At 46.0% G+C, this 15,728-nt stretch overlaps 1 long non-coding RNA gene across 1 annotated transcript in view; it reads left to right on the top strand.

Annotated features, from left to right (window-relative positions):
* Nucleotides 1-3,937: 3,937 nt before the first annotated feature.
* Nucleotides 3,938-15,728, top strand: part of LOC121102886 — a 35,661-nt gene continuing 23,870 nt past the window's right edge. The window contains exon 1 of the long non-coding RNA XR_005834990.1: nt 3,938-4,071. This is a non-coding gene — a long non-coding RNA (uncharacterized LOC121102886). The remainder of the gene's footprint in view (nt 4,072-15,728) is intronic.

Raw genomic sequence — 15,728 nt, 5'->3', positions numbered from 1 at the left:
CTGTGTGCCAGGTTTAAGTGCTGGCCATGGCAGATGCACTTTCTTACTAGAGCCTACAGTCTTGAGTTGGCCCGCAGGACCACAATTGTCCTTCTTTGTAACTATGCATATACACACAAACTTGATAGAGTCAAGTGAATCAGATTTACTAAAATTAAAAAGACATATAGGGTATCTATAAAAGCCTGTGCAGTTTTTTTTTTAAAATCTATATTAAATCTAAACAGTTCGTGAAATATGCTAGGAAGTAGATTTAAGACTTAGCAAATCAAATTGGAGAAGTTTTTGCTTTTGACATAGCCACTCTCATTTTTGGGAAAAGAAAGTTACACAGTTGAAGCCTAACATAGGATTTGTTACCTGAAAAATAAATGAGAACAAATCTTATAAGTAATTTTGTGTAATTTTTATTTAATTCCTAACAAAAACCCTGAGGTAAATAGTAATTGATTGAGTTGAAAGAGACCCCTCTTGAGGCCAGTTCCTCTGCAGTAACTTAATTGGATCTGGTTTTTATTTCATTTTAGGGACAGTTACCTTCAAAGTGCTATTTAAAGTGAGTGATTCATAGAACAGGAAAATTGTACTTGCAGTATTTATTAATATTTATATGATACTTTAGAGCTTACGGAGCACTTTGGATATATCATTCAAGTTCTCTGAAAAACTCAAGCAACTATTATCCCCATTTTTCAGTTGAGAAATCGAGCTCACAGAGGTGAATGATTTGCCCCAAATTATATAGCTAATAAGTGCCAGAGCCAGGTACTTCAATCCTTCAGTCTTAAAATTGATTATGAAAGCCACTTCATTCTTACGGTTTATAAAAGAAATATTTGCTTTAGAAAGAGGCTCCTTTTATGTTCCTGCTTTATCCATTGCCAGCTTTCAGCACAGCATCTCTAGAATGTGCTCATTATAGTCGACGTGGATTCTTTGGGGGAAAAAAAAAAAAAAGCCTGAAACTTCTGAGACTTCACAAACTGAGTGTAGAAATGCTGCCACCTTTGTTTGGCTGCCAAGGCACTACCACAAAGGACAAAGATCCAGGTCCATTTATTTCACGAGAGTGGGTGCAGCCGTCTTCTTGCCGTAATCAAATGCTCCTCTGTAGCCAGCTTTTTGTGGCCAGAAAAAGCAAAGTAATTTTTAGTACAGATTAGCATAAAAATCTCTACTAGATCGGTTTCAGGAAACAATTACTAGCTTAGAAACAACAATAAGTGTGATCTATAGGTTGGTTAAGGGGGCAGTTAATTTCCAGACTTTTGAAAATGCCCTTTATTTCTCACCGTGAATACTGTATAAATAGAATACACTACCTGCCGCTGTATTTGGTTTCATAAATTATTTGGACAGGGTGAACAACAGACTTCAAAACTAAGTAGAGGTAGTAAATCTGCCCTTTTTAATGAGTTTGAATTTACGGTAGTAGTTTAAACATCTGGAAGTTTAAAGTCTTAATTCATTCCAAATGTTCAACAAGGATATACTGCAAAGAGGATATTGTAATTGGAGGATCAAGAAAACTATTGACTCAATCTGAAGCCTTCCTAATTTCCTATATATACATTAATCACTTAAAACCTGAGAGGCTGACAGTTTAAAAACAGTAGAGATGGACCCAGATATCTAAGTTGGCATGCTCATAGAAGAGTAACTTAAAAGAGGGCATAGTTCTAACACGGATAAGGTTCAAATGCTGTTAGCACATCTAAGATACGGCCAGATAGTGCTGCTGCGTTCTGCGCTTCTTTACTTATGGGTATGTGGTGGGCTTTTTATAATTGTTCTTAAAACTGGACTGAGTGAAGTCAAACCTTGTGGCTTAGAAACTGTAATTTTGATTAATGCATCTTGTAATCCAAGAATCTGGTCTGCAGCCAGCACCTAGCATGAGACCAAGCATTCATTTAATACACACTTACTGAGTCCCTGCTGGATGTCTGTTAGGTGTCGGTTTGGTTTTCCTACAGCAAAAACGGTCGTGGTAACAGGAGGAGTGGTCATCCTGTCTGTGGTAGCTGCTGCTGACAGTGCTCCCTACATGCTGGGTGCTGTGCGAAAGCACTTTACTGGGATTGTCGCATTTAAAATTACCCACCCTGTGAAAAAGATCTCCTCTTTTTTGCAGGTGAAAACCAAAGGATTAGAAGGTCATGCGGCTAGTGAACGTTGGAACCAGGATTTTAGCTTGATGTAAAGATTTAGGAATCTAATCTGTTGTCCCTTGTATTTGTTTTTCATGCGAATTTCAGATATTGTCTTGAATGCCTGTAGTCAGTCTATTTAGCCACAGGCATGAGGCTAGGTGTCATGGATATAAATACGAATGAGGTAGAGCCCATGCCATGGATGCCAGGGTAAATAAAATTGAGCCCATACTTCTGGGGAAGCCAGACCTGCAAGTAAGGATCTGCCAGGAACTGGGCTAAAGGTAGAGTATTGGTATCAGCTCCTTCCAACCAGGGCACTTTTGAGAGTGTAAGGAAGCCCTTTTAACAGTTATGCCAGAATAACAGACAAACTGGGACTATCCAGAGCAAAGCAGGACTTAATGGTCACCCTCGCTAGAGGAAGACCCATGGTGTGAGTGGAGCTGACTCAAGGAGGTGACGCCCCAGGTACACTTGGCTCCAGTTATTACCCTTCCACCCTAGCTGTTTGCCCTCCAGACCTCAGCTTGGTTGTCACTTTTCTGGAGGCTCTCTGTCTTTGAAATCTGAGTCAGTTGGCCCTCGCATGTGCTCCCAGGCTTGCCTCGCTCTTCACTGGATGTAAGCCCTGGTGAGACTCTCGTGTGGTTTCAACATGTCTCCCTGCTTGTAGCTAAGAGTAGAGAGTAGGCAACAAACAGCCTTGCAGAAACCTATAAAAACAACAGTATTTCTTTTCCCATGTATTGCCTCATTTAATTGGCATTGGTATATAAAACTAAGCCAGATTAGCCAACAATTGCCAGTAAGTCCAGTTGGAATAGGTTTGAAGCCACTGAGAAATCGACATTTGTTAAGAGTAGATCCACTTTTGAAAATTGCGTGTACGTGGGACTTCATGACCCTAAATGTTTTTAAGCTAGTCTCTTGCTTCTCAATAAAAATGTGACTTGGTACCTTAGTATTAGAAATGTACCTATAGGGGCGCCTGGGTGGCACAGCGGTTAAGCGTCTGCCTTCGGCTCAGGGCGTGATTCTGGCGTTACGGAATCAAGCCCCACATCAGGCTCCTCCGCTATGAGCCTGCTTCTTCCTCTCCCACTCCCTCTGCTTGTGTTCCCTCTCTCGCTGGCTGTCTCTCTCTGTCGAATAAATAAATAAAACCTTTAAAACAAAAAAAAAAAGAAATGTACCTATATACAGTTGGCCCATGAACAATGCAGGGTTTAGGGGCACTGACGCCCCTGCACAATTGAAAATCGCGTATAACTTTTGACTCTTCAAAAACTTAACCAGTAGCCTCCTGTTGACCAGAAGCCTTACTGATAGCATAGAGAGCTATTATTATAATAAATTAACACATATTTTATATGTTTTATGTTCTTATACACTTTATTCTTACAATAGTACCTAAGTGTATCTTAAAATTTGGGGTATTTCTAGGTTATAGTTCATCTAAGAATTTTTTTCAAATTGTTGCAAATCTCCAAAAAATTTTCCAATCTATTTAATGAAAAAAAATTCACACGTAGATGGACATGCAGTTCAAACCTGTGTTGTTCAAGAGTCAACCGTCATGTCATTCATGTCCCCTCCGAAACAGTACATCATCATCGTGATCTTCAGTATCCTAAAGACAGGGTTTTTCTTCATCTAACCACCGTTACACATATTAAACCGTAAAATCTACATGGCAGTAGAGTTTTAGAGCCAGAAGGAGTTTTGGAAACTAACATAGACACATAGACAACCTCTCATTTTACAGAGGACTGGACAGGACATCTCGCTCAGGATGATGCCGCTCGGCGGTGGCAGAGGCCAGGGGAGAACGGAAGGGGCCCGGCACGGCTGCGCTCTGTCGTACCACACAGACGTCACTGAGGATGGAAAGCCCGAAGGAATCGCTTCTTGGCAGGTGAGTAGTGTCCACCGTTTAAACTGGTACTAACGTGAACGGTAAGCCCGTAAGTATGTCAGCTCTATAGGAGAGAGATTTATTAAGCAGGCCAGGGCCTGGGGCTAGTTCTTGGCACATTTCTGTTTTGTGTTACCATAAAATTTTGGTTTTAAAAATGTTTGGGATTGCTTACATCTTATTTGGCAAATTCCTATTCTTGGTACGATCATTTTTCTTTAGAAGAAGACATGTGGTTAGATTATGGATTTGCAAAGCCTTTTTCCCAAAAAAATAAAATGTTGAAAGCTTTCCTTATGATTACATCTTGTGGGATTTGGACTTCCTTTTACTACCAGCAGGGGCTCTCTGTTAAGCGCTTACTATGTACTATGTCCTGTTAGGTACTTTGTATGCCTCAGGTTTTGAGGTTTGCCATAACCTGAGCAGTAGCTCTTGCTATCCTCATTTCTTGGATCCAAAAGTGACTTGTCTAGGGCCGTTCAGTGGTGCAGTGGGATTCAAACACCGACCAATTGATTCGGGTCAACCAGTTTGCTCCTCCTTAGAGTAGAAATATCCATCTTTTTAAAAATGTGTATCAAAAGACTTGGAGGAAATTACATCAAAATACTAATGAGTAGCTCCAGGTGGTGGGAGTATGAGGATTTATAAAATTTTCTTCTTTGACATTTCTATTTTCCATATTTTCTATAGTACATATATTTTTCCTATCTTGGAAGAGATTAAATAGCATTCTGAAATAGAAAATTCAGATTTCAAGATCAGGTACATGAAAACATTTTTCTTCCGGAAGATTTGTTACTACTTTTCCAGTTCCATTTAACACACATCGTGCCAGACATCCCGCCAGGTGTTTTTGCTACAGAGATAGGACGTTGACCCTGGTGGCAAGTTGTTAGGCTGGGAATTCCTAAGGCCCAGCTCGTGTCTGTCACTCGTGCACCCCCACCTCTTGCCCCCAGTTCCTTCTTAACCACCTCTTCTGTTACCACTGCAGTTCAAACCACTGCTGTCTCTCTTTACCTTTCCCTCCAAGTTTATTTTCCAAATAATAGCCAGAGTGATCAAGGACCTCTTCTCAGCCCTTCCCAGTGGTCTTAGACCAGAATCCAGGCTCTGACTGCCACTCTCTGGACCTCCATGATCTGGTCCATGCCAGGCTCTGGCATCTCCTAGTCTGATTCCTATTCACCTTGCCCAGCTTTTATGGGTTCCTTCTGGTTTCTCCTTCTCTCCAAGCTCATTCAGAGAAGCTCGTTCAAGACCTTCATACCTGCTATGCCCTGAAATCTACCAACCCACTCATTCACCTTTGCATCATTTGATCTTTGCTTAAATAGTATCTCCACAGAAAAGCTTTCTCTGCCTCCCCTTTTAAAACTAGCCTACCTTTACGAGAAATGATTGGGCTTTGCATACTGGTATGTAAGTTCTCTAAGGGCCGAGACCGTGTGTTCACTGCAGTTGTGTCCCACTGCCTGAAACAGTGCCTGGCATGTCATGGGTGCTTTGTATTTATTGAGGGAAGGTCCAAGATGTGTTTTAGGACCATTGGGAAATTCAGAGTGGCCGCAGGGTTGAGGGGAGGGCAAAGCAACTGGAGATGAGGATGGAAAGGCATCTGGAGCTGTCCAATCTCTGAAACCTGCTGAAATTCCTGCTCAGAAATTAACCATCACCCTCTGGTCTGGGCTTACTCCAAGAGATCCTAAGCCTACACTCCTGGCCTACGTGAACTGCCGTAGGAGCAGAGTCCTCCATAGGCGCATAGATGTGTATGGCAGACTCCAGACTGCAGTTTCTGGGCATGTTTAGAAAATGAGAGAACACAGTTGAACTAAAAAGCAAACTCCACGTTGGTCACTGTTAATCATAATTAATAACATCTGTGATTTGTATAGTCTTCCGAAGCGTTCCAAGTCTTGAGACATGATCCCTTTGGTCCCTCCAGGCCCTGCCACAATAATGACCTTGGCATGTGACTCACCACCCTCCCCTGCCATATAATACCCTCTTATTTATCACCCGTCTTACCCCTTCCTTTCCAAGTCAAGTAATTTCTGCCTTGTTTTTTCTTCTCTTCCTTCCCTTCTCAAACCACAACCCATATAATTTTCATTGCCCTCTTTAGAATCTGTTTGCGTCTCGGCTCCAGCCTTTTTACAGAGAAGGGGAGCATACCTGGAACAGTGTGGAGGGAGAGATGTGCACTTTTAAATTACCCCCATTAATAGTGGCATTTTCCTCTGGGCTGCAATTCCCTGTCCGGCTTTGCAGTCTCCCTGGGTGATAGATGGCTAAACACAGAGGTGGCTGCTGGTGCTTTAAAATCATTAGCGATCTCAGTGCTCATTCAAGGTTTAAGTCTCTACCCATAGTATGAGATTGATCAGCTTGCTTAAATAATAGAATTAAGGTAATGGTTTCTTCTATGCTTCATGTAATGATGCTTAGGAAGGAATTTAATACTTACTGAGTGACTCCTGTATGCCAGGCACTATATGAGATCCTTTATGTATACAATCTCATTTAAAACCCACATTTTGATGAGGTTGTTACATTATCCCCATAAGAGAACTGAATTTCAAGGAAATTATTTGCCTGCAGTCACATGGTCCATGTCTGTCCAAAGCCAGAGCCCGTGTCCTTGCAAAACACTGTGCAGCTAGCCTCAACTCCACCACAGTACTTGACAGTGTACCAAGGGTCCTCACAGACATTATGTCATTTCAGTCTTCATGACACCCTGTGAGAATGGCGGTGTCGTCCCCAACTGACTTGCCAAAATGCAGCACCACTGGAAATCAACTTCACGTCTCCTCTAGCTCTGTGGCTCTCTGACTCGGAGCCTGGTGTTCGGGGAAGGGTCCCGTGCACATCACTCTGCTAAATGAGGGATTTGAGGCCAGCTCTAGAAGAGTTCGAGCATTGGTGGGCTATGCCAGAGGGACCAGACCACAACCCCCGTGACATCAATGAGAGCAGGGACGTAGGTGTTCACTGGGGAGGTCTGGATGAGACTGCCGTCGCTTTCCTGCTGGTGAGAGTGGAGGCAGGCCTGGCTGGGACCTGAAAGCATCAGAATGAGAGAAGGGGCAGGGTTGGACAGACCAGCAGTAAGAAGCAGAGGTTTGGGGGCGCCTGGGTGGCACAGCGGTTAAGCGTCTGCCTTCAGCTCAGGGCGTGATCCCAGCGTTCTGGGGTCGAGTCCCACATCAGGCTCCTCCGTTATGAGCCTGCTTCTTCCTCTCCCACTCCCCCTGCTTGTGTTCCCTATCTCGCTGGCTGTCTCTATCTCTGTCAAATAAATAAATAAAATCTTTAAAAAAAAAAAAAAAAAGCAGAGGTTTGGTGTGAGGACAACCAGTCAGTGCTGCTGCTTGGGAACTGTGTGGCATCGGGTGAACCATCTCACCTCCCTGACTTCAAATGTCACTCTGTTGATTGGGCAATCACAGGCAACCCTCAACACAGCTTGAATGCCGCTTTGTCCAAGTTAAGGCTTGGCTAACCTGACTGCTGGTTATGGGAAACTCCCAGAACAAGCAGGAAGTACTGATGACATGAAGAACCTAGAGACTCACTTCGCTTCCGTGCCCTTAAGAGAGAGGTTAGGCAAGTTACTGCCCCTCTCTGGCCTCAGTCTTCTCATCTGTAAAGCAAGGATGCTAATATCTCCATAATTAAGGAGATAATGTTTAGTCAGCTATATATGCTCTCATGTCACTGAAATGCTCTGATAGAAAAAAAGCTCCTAGATGAAATTAGGAAAGGATGAGCTTCACGCCAAAGGACCTGGAAAGATTCCTGGAGGAGCGTGGTATGAGGTGGATCCTAAGAGCTGGACAGGGGTCAGCAGGGAGGGATGCAGAGTTTGGGAAGACAGTCGGGGCAGCAGACCTGGCGTCCTCCCAGGCAGGCAAGGCTACTGCTCTGTCTCTTCCCTTCCCATCTGACTCCATTAGCGTCTTCCATGTTCACAGCTCTGGCCCTCAATTCTCAATTCCAAGAGGCTATTCGTTATGAGACACACTTTTAATTAAACAGCAGCTTTTAGGGGAATAAAAAAATATCTCCACTATAAACAGACACTGGTTTTAAGTTGCATCTCAGTTTCAAAACCATTAAGTTGTGGGGAGAAAGTGTATCTTAGAATTGAGAAAGTACTGAATATGTCACTTCAGAATAAATACTACCCACAAAAGTTCGTCATGGGGACCCCGAGACCGATATTCCTGTTGCCGTTCTAGCACATCCCGGCTTTATCCTTCAGGGCAAGTTGCTTGATTTCCCTGAGCGTCAACTCATTTTTTAAACGTCTATAAATTGCCTGGGCATAGGAGGTGAGCAGTTAAGGTTCTTTGAATCTGAATGTCAACTCATTTTGGAAAGAGGTCTGTAGAACATGTTTTGTCTAAAATCAGGGGTTGCCGTAGTTTAAAAAAAAAACCTATATATTGTCGTGTTAGGACAGTATAACACAGTATAACACAGTGGTTCTCAACTGGGGGCGATTTTAACCCTCAAGTGACATTTGGCAGCATCCGGAGGCATTTTTGGTTGTCACAACCGCGGGGGACAAGCTACTGGCATCTAGCGTGTAGAGGCTAGGAATGCTGCTGAACACCTTTAGTGCATAGGACGACCCCCCAGAACAAAGGGCTTTCTGGCCCCGCATGTCCATAGCATGAGGTCAAGAAACCCAGACAGAGAGATTAAGAATGTCGGTTGCAGGGGCGCCTGGGTGGCACAGCGGTTAAGCGTCTGCCTTTGGCTCAGGGCGTGATCCCGGTGTTATGGGATCGAGCCCCACATCAGGCTCTTCCGCTATGAGCCTGCTTCTTTCTCTCCCACTCCCCCTGCTTGTGTTCCCTCTCTCGCTGGCTGTCTCTATCTCTGTCGAATAAATAAATAAAATCTTTAAAAAAAAAAAAAAAAGAATGTCGGTTGTGGAGCCCAACTGTCTGGATTTGAACCCTGGCTCTGCCACCTACCAGCTGTGTATCCTTGGGCCACTTACTTGATCTCTGTCATCTGGGGGAGAATGATAACAGTTCCTGCCGCATGGGGTGGTTGTGAGGATTACTAGGACTGAGTGTGGGTAGAGAACTTCCAGTGGACACCGGCTTCTAGGAGGCACCCAGTGAGTGTCAGATGTTAGGGAATTGAATCACCATTAGACTGTGAATATACCTGGTGACCAGTACTAGGACTTCAGATAAGCAAGTTAACTCCTTGTGCCTCTGTTTCTCCATCTGTTAAAAAAAGTGGAGATCAAATGAAATCAATATGATAGCACACTGAGAACAGAGAAAGATTTTGCAAATGCATTTGTGTCATTATTATTGCCTCAAACTCCAGTAAGACAATGTCCTGGGGTGAAGCAGTGAACTCTCCTGGGCCCGATTGTAACTCAGAAGGAGCAACAGAGAGAGGAGGCGCTCAGAGCAGCACGTTGCAGGCCCAGCAACGGACTGCACCTTAAGTACATCCTCAGCTGTGAGTCCAGGAAGTTGCCTTTATTGCAAACTGCGCCCCGGCCCCACATACCACTTTCCCCGGAGGAGTGCTTGGCGAATCAGCATGCACGCCTGCGCTGCAGGCTCTAAACTCCGGGAAAACAACAGCTCCAGTGGAAAGAAAGTCCTGCAAACCCTTGGCCAGGGATCTGTTCCTCCTCCGCCTGCGTCTTCTCTGGCACTTAGATGAAGGAACTGGATGGCTGGCCTGGACTCCAAGGTCTGCCTGAACTCTAACTCCAACCATACAGGATTGAGTGAAGATTATTATCTTTAACAATTACATCAGCAAACGATTTAGCAGAATTGTGTCAAGCAGTTTACATAAATAAACGCATGTAATTCTCAGAACAACCTTGTGAAACATTGAGCATAATGTCCATATTACTGACAATATCGCTGAGACTCAGAGATATTAAGTAACTTGCCCAAGAATGCATAGAGCCAGGTCCACACTACGGTTAACTAACACACAAGCCAGAATGTGCAAAGGGCCTGGAAAACACGAGGCACTTAATATTTGCTCATTGAGTTTAATGAATGAATGCCCAAGGGCAAATCACAAAGTGGCTTGTCCTTTCTCCAGCTCTGTCCATCCCTGCCTCTCGTCACCTCATCGCCTCTCCTTGCCTGGGCTCCCAGTTCCTGCTCACTCTGGCCAAGAGCTTGGCACCCACTGGGCAGTAAGTAAAATTGTTCTTTCAGGGACCTTCAGTGGCAGTGGCAGAAACTAGCCTTTCCCACTATTCCATCTGGCGAGCCCACTCTTTGCCAAGCCTGGGAGTCTTGAGAACACAGAGCTGAGTCATCCTTCGTACCTGATCTGCGGGGGGGCCCCCATGTGTGGGAGGTCAGTGAGGCCAGAGGGAGACTGTTGAGAATACCAGCTAGTTACAAGCAGAATGCTAAAAGCAACCCTTGAAGGGGAGAGGCTCAGGGAAGCCTTCCCTGAGGGGGAGGCTGCTTTGAAGTTTGCATACCTGTATTTCAGATAGATTGGGCCACACCTGCCTTCCCAGCCATCCCAGTATATCCTCCATTCAGTGTCCTGGCACCATACAATTGAAAACTAAGAAATAGTCTCTCTAGCAGTTCCGAATCTGCGCTGGGGAAGAAGGGAGAACGAAACTGCTGCTAAGTACCTACCCTGCCAGGTACTTCCACCGACTTTATACTCCTGAGTGGCCACTGAGGTAGACACACCCATTGTAGAGTTAGGGAAAATGAAGTCAAAGAGGTTAGGCAATTTGCTGAGGGTGCCAGAGGAAACTGCTTATAGGGATAAACAAGTCAACTGGCCTCTTCCCATTTTGGATCCCTGTGCAGTCCACCCTCGTACGGCTCCGAGAGGGGCAGTGTTGGGGTGTCCAGTGGGCTGCAGAGTCTGGCTGGGGAGGGAGGATAGCTCTGTTTCTGCAGACCCCCACAACGTTCTTTGGTCAAAACAACTCGGGGCAGTGCCCCCTTCCCTGGAGTGCCTGTGGGGACAGTCTAAAGGGCAAGGGCACATAATGTGGCAAGGCACCTGGAGATCCACATCAGAGGTGGGCATTTTTCTCAGTGGGGCTTTGCACAGGGACGAGAGCCTGAGGAAGAGGCTTAGGACAGAGGGACCTCTCCGTCACCCCTGGGACTGCCCAAGATTGGGCCAGGAAGCTGCTTTGGGACCCTCAGTCATACCTACAGGCTGGAGGGTCTGCCTGCACCACCCATAATGAATGGAATTGTGGACACAGGCATAAAAAGCTACCGCGTCGCTCGCTATTAACCCAAGCACAGTCACCCCTATTAATGTAGTCTCCCATCCTCTGTCCCTCCCTCAGTCATTCCTCTATGGCACTGAGTAATTCCTTTCTTTCAGTAAAGGTCTGGGGACACTTGTCAGGCATCTGTAGAATTTTGCCAGGATCCAAGAAGCCTTCATCATGGTGCAGAAAGCGTTAAGATCCAAGCCTTGACGGATGAGTTGGAACTTTGGAAGGTAGAAATGGGTTAAAACAAAAAGCAGTCAGATGGAAGGGATGGTGTGAGCAAAGACAGAGAAGCAGTAAAATCTGGGAGAAGTGTGAGCTATAATCTGTCCTCCACTTAGACAGACAGTGTTTCCCAAGAATCTTTGACTGTGGAGCATCTCACGAGATGAGTGACCTGAGGAGTGCACTTCAAGAAAGACTGCAGCAGAGAGAGAGAGTGAGTGTGTGTGTGTGCGCGCCGCACGTGTGCATGTGGCAGAGAATAGAATAGTGAGTGCAGTGGCATCCGTGCTTGCTCCCAGGTGGGGATTCTCAGTATCTCTTCCACAGAACACTGGTCTGCAGAGGTTCTCTGTGGTCCTGCAATAAGCATGGGAAGGGCCACATACAGTGTCCTCCTCCGGATTGGATTCAGGATTCGGGAGGCAGTAGCGTATTAAAGGCCACTCCCCCACCCCCTCCAGTCCTGCAGCAAAGACACTTTAACTTTGCTTAACCCTGCGTGGACCAAACTGACTTCACCATGAATCCCTTTGTTTCAGGGAACATCTTTATTTGGGGGACTAGGGGGCTAATTTTTTTTTTTAATATTAACATGTACTTATGGCATGAATACATTTCAAGCGGAGCCATGGGGTATTGTGAAAAGTTTTCTTCCCAGCCTTGGCTCCCTTAGACTCCTAGTTTTCTTCTTCCACAGGGTGGCTCTTCTGTATCTTTCCATCCTCGGGACATGAGATACGTGTCTAGACATTCCTCTAGTGATGGCCTCAAGATTGTTTCTAGCCTTTTGTTCATCTGAGCTGGGGGTTGGTACACTATGGCTGGCTGGCTAAATCCAGCCCACTGGTTCTTTTTTTTTTTTCTTCTTCTTTTTCTTTTTTTAACAGTGAACCCCTATGGTCCTCAAGCTAAAGGCATCACTATCTTGTCCTTAATAGCTTCAAACAATGCTGTTACGAATATCCTTGCCCATTATTGCAAACACGTGCAAGCAGATCTCTCATAAATATATCCTATTTGGTCTAAGCCAATCTGAGGGGCATAGCTCACTGTTTAGCTGATTTTTCTTTTGTTTTGAGTGAGGTTAAGCATCTTTTCACAGATATAAAAATGTTTCTCTTTTTTGTAAATTTTATTTCTTTCTAATTGGATAAAGAATATGAACAAAGGTATTTTTCTTATTGCTTTACAGAAATATTAAAGGAATTCATATTTTGTCTGTCTCGTGTATAAATGCTTCCTCCACTTGTCATTTGTCAGACTTTGTTTATGTTTTTTTTTTAAAGATTTATTTATTTCTTTCAGAGAGAGAGAGAGCGTGAGCAGTGGGGAGAAGGCAGAGGGGAGGGAGAGAAATCCTCAAGCAGACTCCCAGCTGGACACGGAGCCTGACGCTGGGCTTGATCTTGATCTCATGACCCTGAGATCATGACCTGTGCTGAAATCAAGAGTCCGATGCTTAACCAATGGAGCCACCCAGGCGCCCCTATGGTTTTTTTGTTTTTTTGTTTTTTTTTTTTTCTGTGCAGAAATGTTCTCAGTTGGGGCACCTGGGTGGCTCAGTCATTAAGCGTCTGCCTTCAGCTCAGGGCGTGATCCTGGCGTTCTGGGATCGAGCCCCACATCAGGCTCCTCCGCTAAGAGCCTGCTTCTTCCTCTCCCACTCCCCCTGCTGTGTTCCCTCTCTCGCTGGCTGTCTCTCTCTCTCTGTCAAATAAATAAAATCTCAAAAAAAAAAAAAAAAAGAAAAGAAAAAGAAATGTTCTCAGTCAAGTGAAGGTGAGTTTGGGTGGGACAGCATAGGGGGTGGGAGGACCTGGCCCAAGCAGGCAGTTCTTGTGTCACAGAGCCCCTGTTTTGTTCCAGGCCCTGGCCAGGCACTGGGAATGCAGTGGCGAACGAGATAGGCAGAGGCCCTGCATGGTGGTGATGATGGGAGAGTAGGACAGTTCTCAGTGAGAATGTCACAGGGACACCTCCCCCAGTGGGACTGAGGAATGAGGGGGGATGACCCAGGGGTGCAGGAGGCAGGAGGAGAGTTCTGAGCAATGACTCCTACAAGGCTAGACCTCAGCGACGCGGCCATTTCAGAGTTCAGGTTCCTGGAGCCTAAGCCATTCTGGGTTGTGAGGAGGCACCGCCATGCCTGGCTGCTGGGGAGCAGGGACAAGAGTCCAGGGAGTCTCCTTGAGTTCCTGAGTGGACAGAAAATTGCCCTATCAGGGCCTGCCCAAGGGAGGAGTTTTGTCTCTTTGTACAGAGGAGGAAAGTTACTCTCAGGACGAAGTAAAGACTAAACCAAAGTCTGAGTGTCTAGGACTGGTTGGGGCAGTGGTGAAGTGTTCCTCCAGGAGCAGCAGAGGATGGGAGGAAAATGCTGACCTCTCCTGGAGTGAAGTCCTCTCCCTGCTCATCCACAGTCCTGGCCTTGTTCACACCTCTGCAGAAGAATCAAAGAGACAGCGAACCACATGGGCAAGACAGGATGGCAGCCAAGGAGGGGAAGACGAGGCTGGAAGGAGAAGTGATGAGAGAGAGGGGCTGACTCTCGGGCCTTGAATGCCAGGCTAAGGTGGCTAGAGGCTGATGGAGGTGATGCGGGCCAGGAAGCCTGGGAGCTGCTTTCCTGCCGGAAGCCCCACTCCCTGGGCTCCTTGGAGGCAACGACAAGGAAGGGGGGGGCCTGAGGGGAGAGCCAAGAGCTCACAAAGGTTCCGCTGTGCTTGGCCAGGGCTTCCGCCAGAGCCCGCTTGCCTGCTTGCTTGCTCTGAGGGAAGGATCTGATTCAGAAAGGTGGTTGCCCAGGGCTCAGGGCCAGGCCTGCTGGCTGCCAGCCCAGCACAGCACCCTCACGCCAAGCTCCCCATCCTGGGGCCTCCTCATCCCTCTTTCTTTTGGTGCTCCCTGTTAGACCCCAGTAAAATTCCACAGCCTCGCACTGAAGATATACTCAATGCTGGTGGCCAGTGCTCACCTGGGGAGCTGGGGGGGGGGTGCACATGCCCAGGATGGTCCAGTGGGCACTTCCTAGGGAGAGAGACACAGGGAAGCTGCTCTGCATTGAGCACCTACTATATGCCAAGCACCGGGCATTTGTAGGGTTCATATTTAATCCTCCCAACCACCCAGCAAGGTGGGTTTCATTATTTCCATTTAAAGATAAGAAAAGAAAGTCCCAGAAAGGCTAAGTGATGACTGCAAGTCAATAGCAGGGCTAGAATTCTAATTCAGGTCAGTCCTGCCTGTGAATCTAATCTCTACCTAAACCCTGTAGTGCTTTGTGCAGGAAATGGCCATGTCTTGCACGTGTCTGATGCAGAGTGAGGTTTCCATGCAAGTTGCCTTTATCAAATACTTTCTCTGCTGGACCTTGTGAACCTCAGGGCAATTCTTCAGGTCAGTAACCTTCCTCTAAATGTAATGATGGAAGCTCAGAGAAGCCGAGCAACTGGTCAAGGTCACACAGCTTGCAGCAGAGGATGGGGGCAGTTCAAAAGAAGTGAGGGGGTGGAGGAAGCTAGCCCAAGTAATGACAGGAATTTTCAAGATGTTCAGGCTGCCAACTGAAGATGGGGAGTATCCCTGGGAGCTGAGTGGTAGTGCTGCTCGTGGGGTATTTGGCCCTGACTCTCAGTGGGCTCTCACTCACCAGAAGGGCAGTGGTCAGGGCGCCTGGGTGGCTCAGTCGGTTGAGCGTCCAACTCTTGGCTTCAGCTCAGGTCATGATCTCAGGGTCCTGAGATTGAGCCCTGCGTCAGGCTCCGTGCTCAGCAGCAGTCTGCTTGAAATTCTCTCTCTCCACCTCCCTCTGCCCTGCCCCCCCTGAAAATAAATACATGAATCTGAAAGAAAGAAAGAAGAAAGAAAGAAAGAAAGAAAGAAAGAAAGAAAGAAAGAAAGAAAGAAAAAGAAAGAAAAGAACAGTGCTCAAATGGCTGGGCTCAGGACACCCCCCTGGCCCCTTGTGTTTCCTATGATACTTGCAGCAAGAAAGGGCCTTAACTGGGCCTATTTCCCCTTCTGTCAGATAAGGGCAGCTGGACTAGGTCTTTGATTTTCTTTTTTAAGCAGCGGTACTTTTCTTTAAAATAGTCTTAAACTGAACCTCCATATTCTTTCATCTGCTCAACAAATATTTATTGAGACCTTCCAGGTGCCT

Source organism: Ursus maritimus, unplaced genomic scaffold (genome assembly GCF_017311325.1).
Source record: "Ursus maritimus isolate PB19 unplaced genomic scaffold, ASM1731132v1 scaffold_16, whole genome shotgun sequence".
NCBI lineage: Eukaryota > Metazoa > Chordata > Mammalia > Carnivora > Ursidae > Ursus > Ursus maritimus.
Note: the sequence above shows the minus strand (reverse complement) of the source record. Positions and strands in the feature narration are given on the sequence as shown.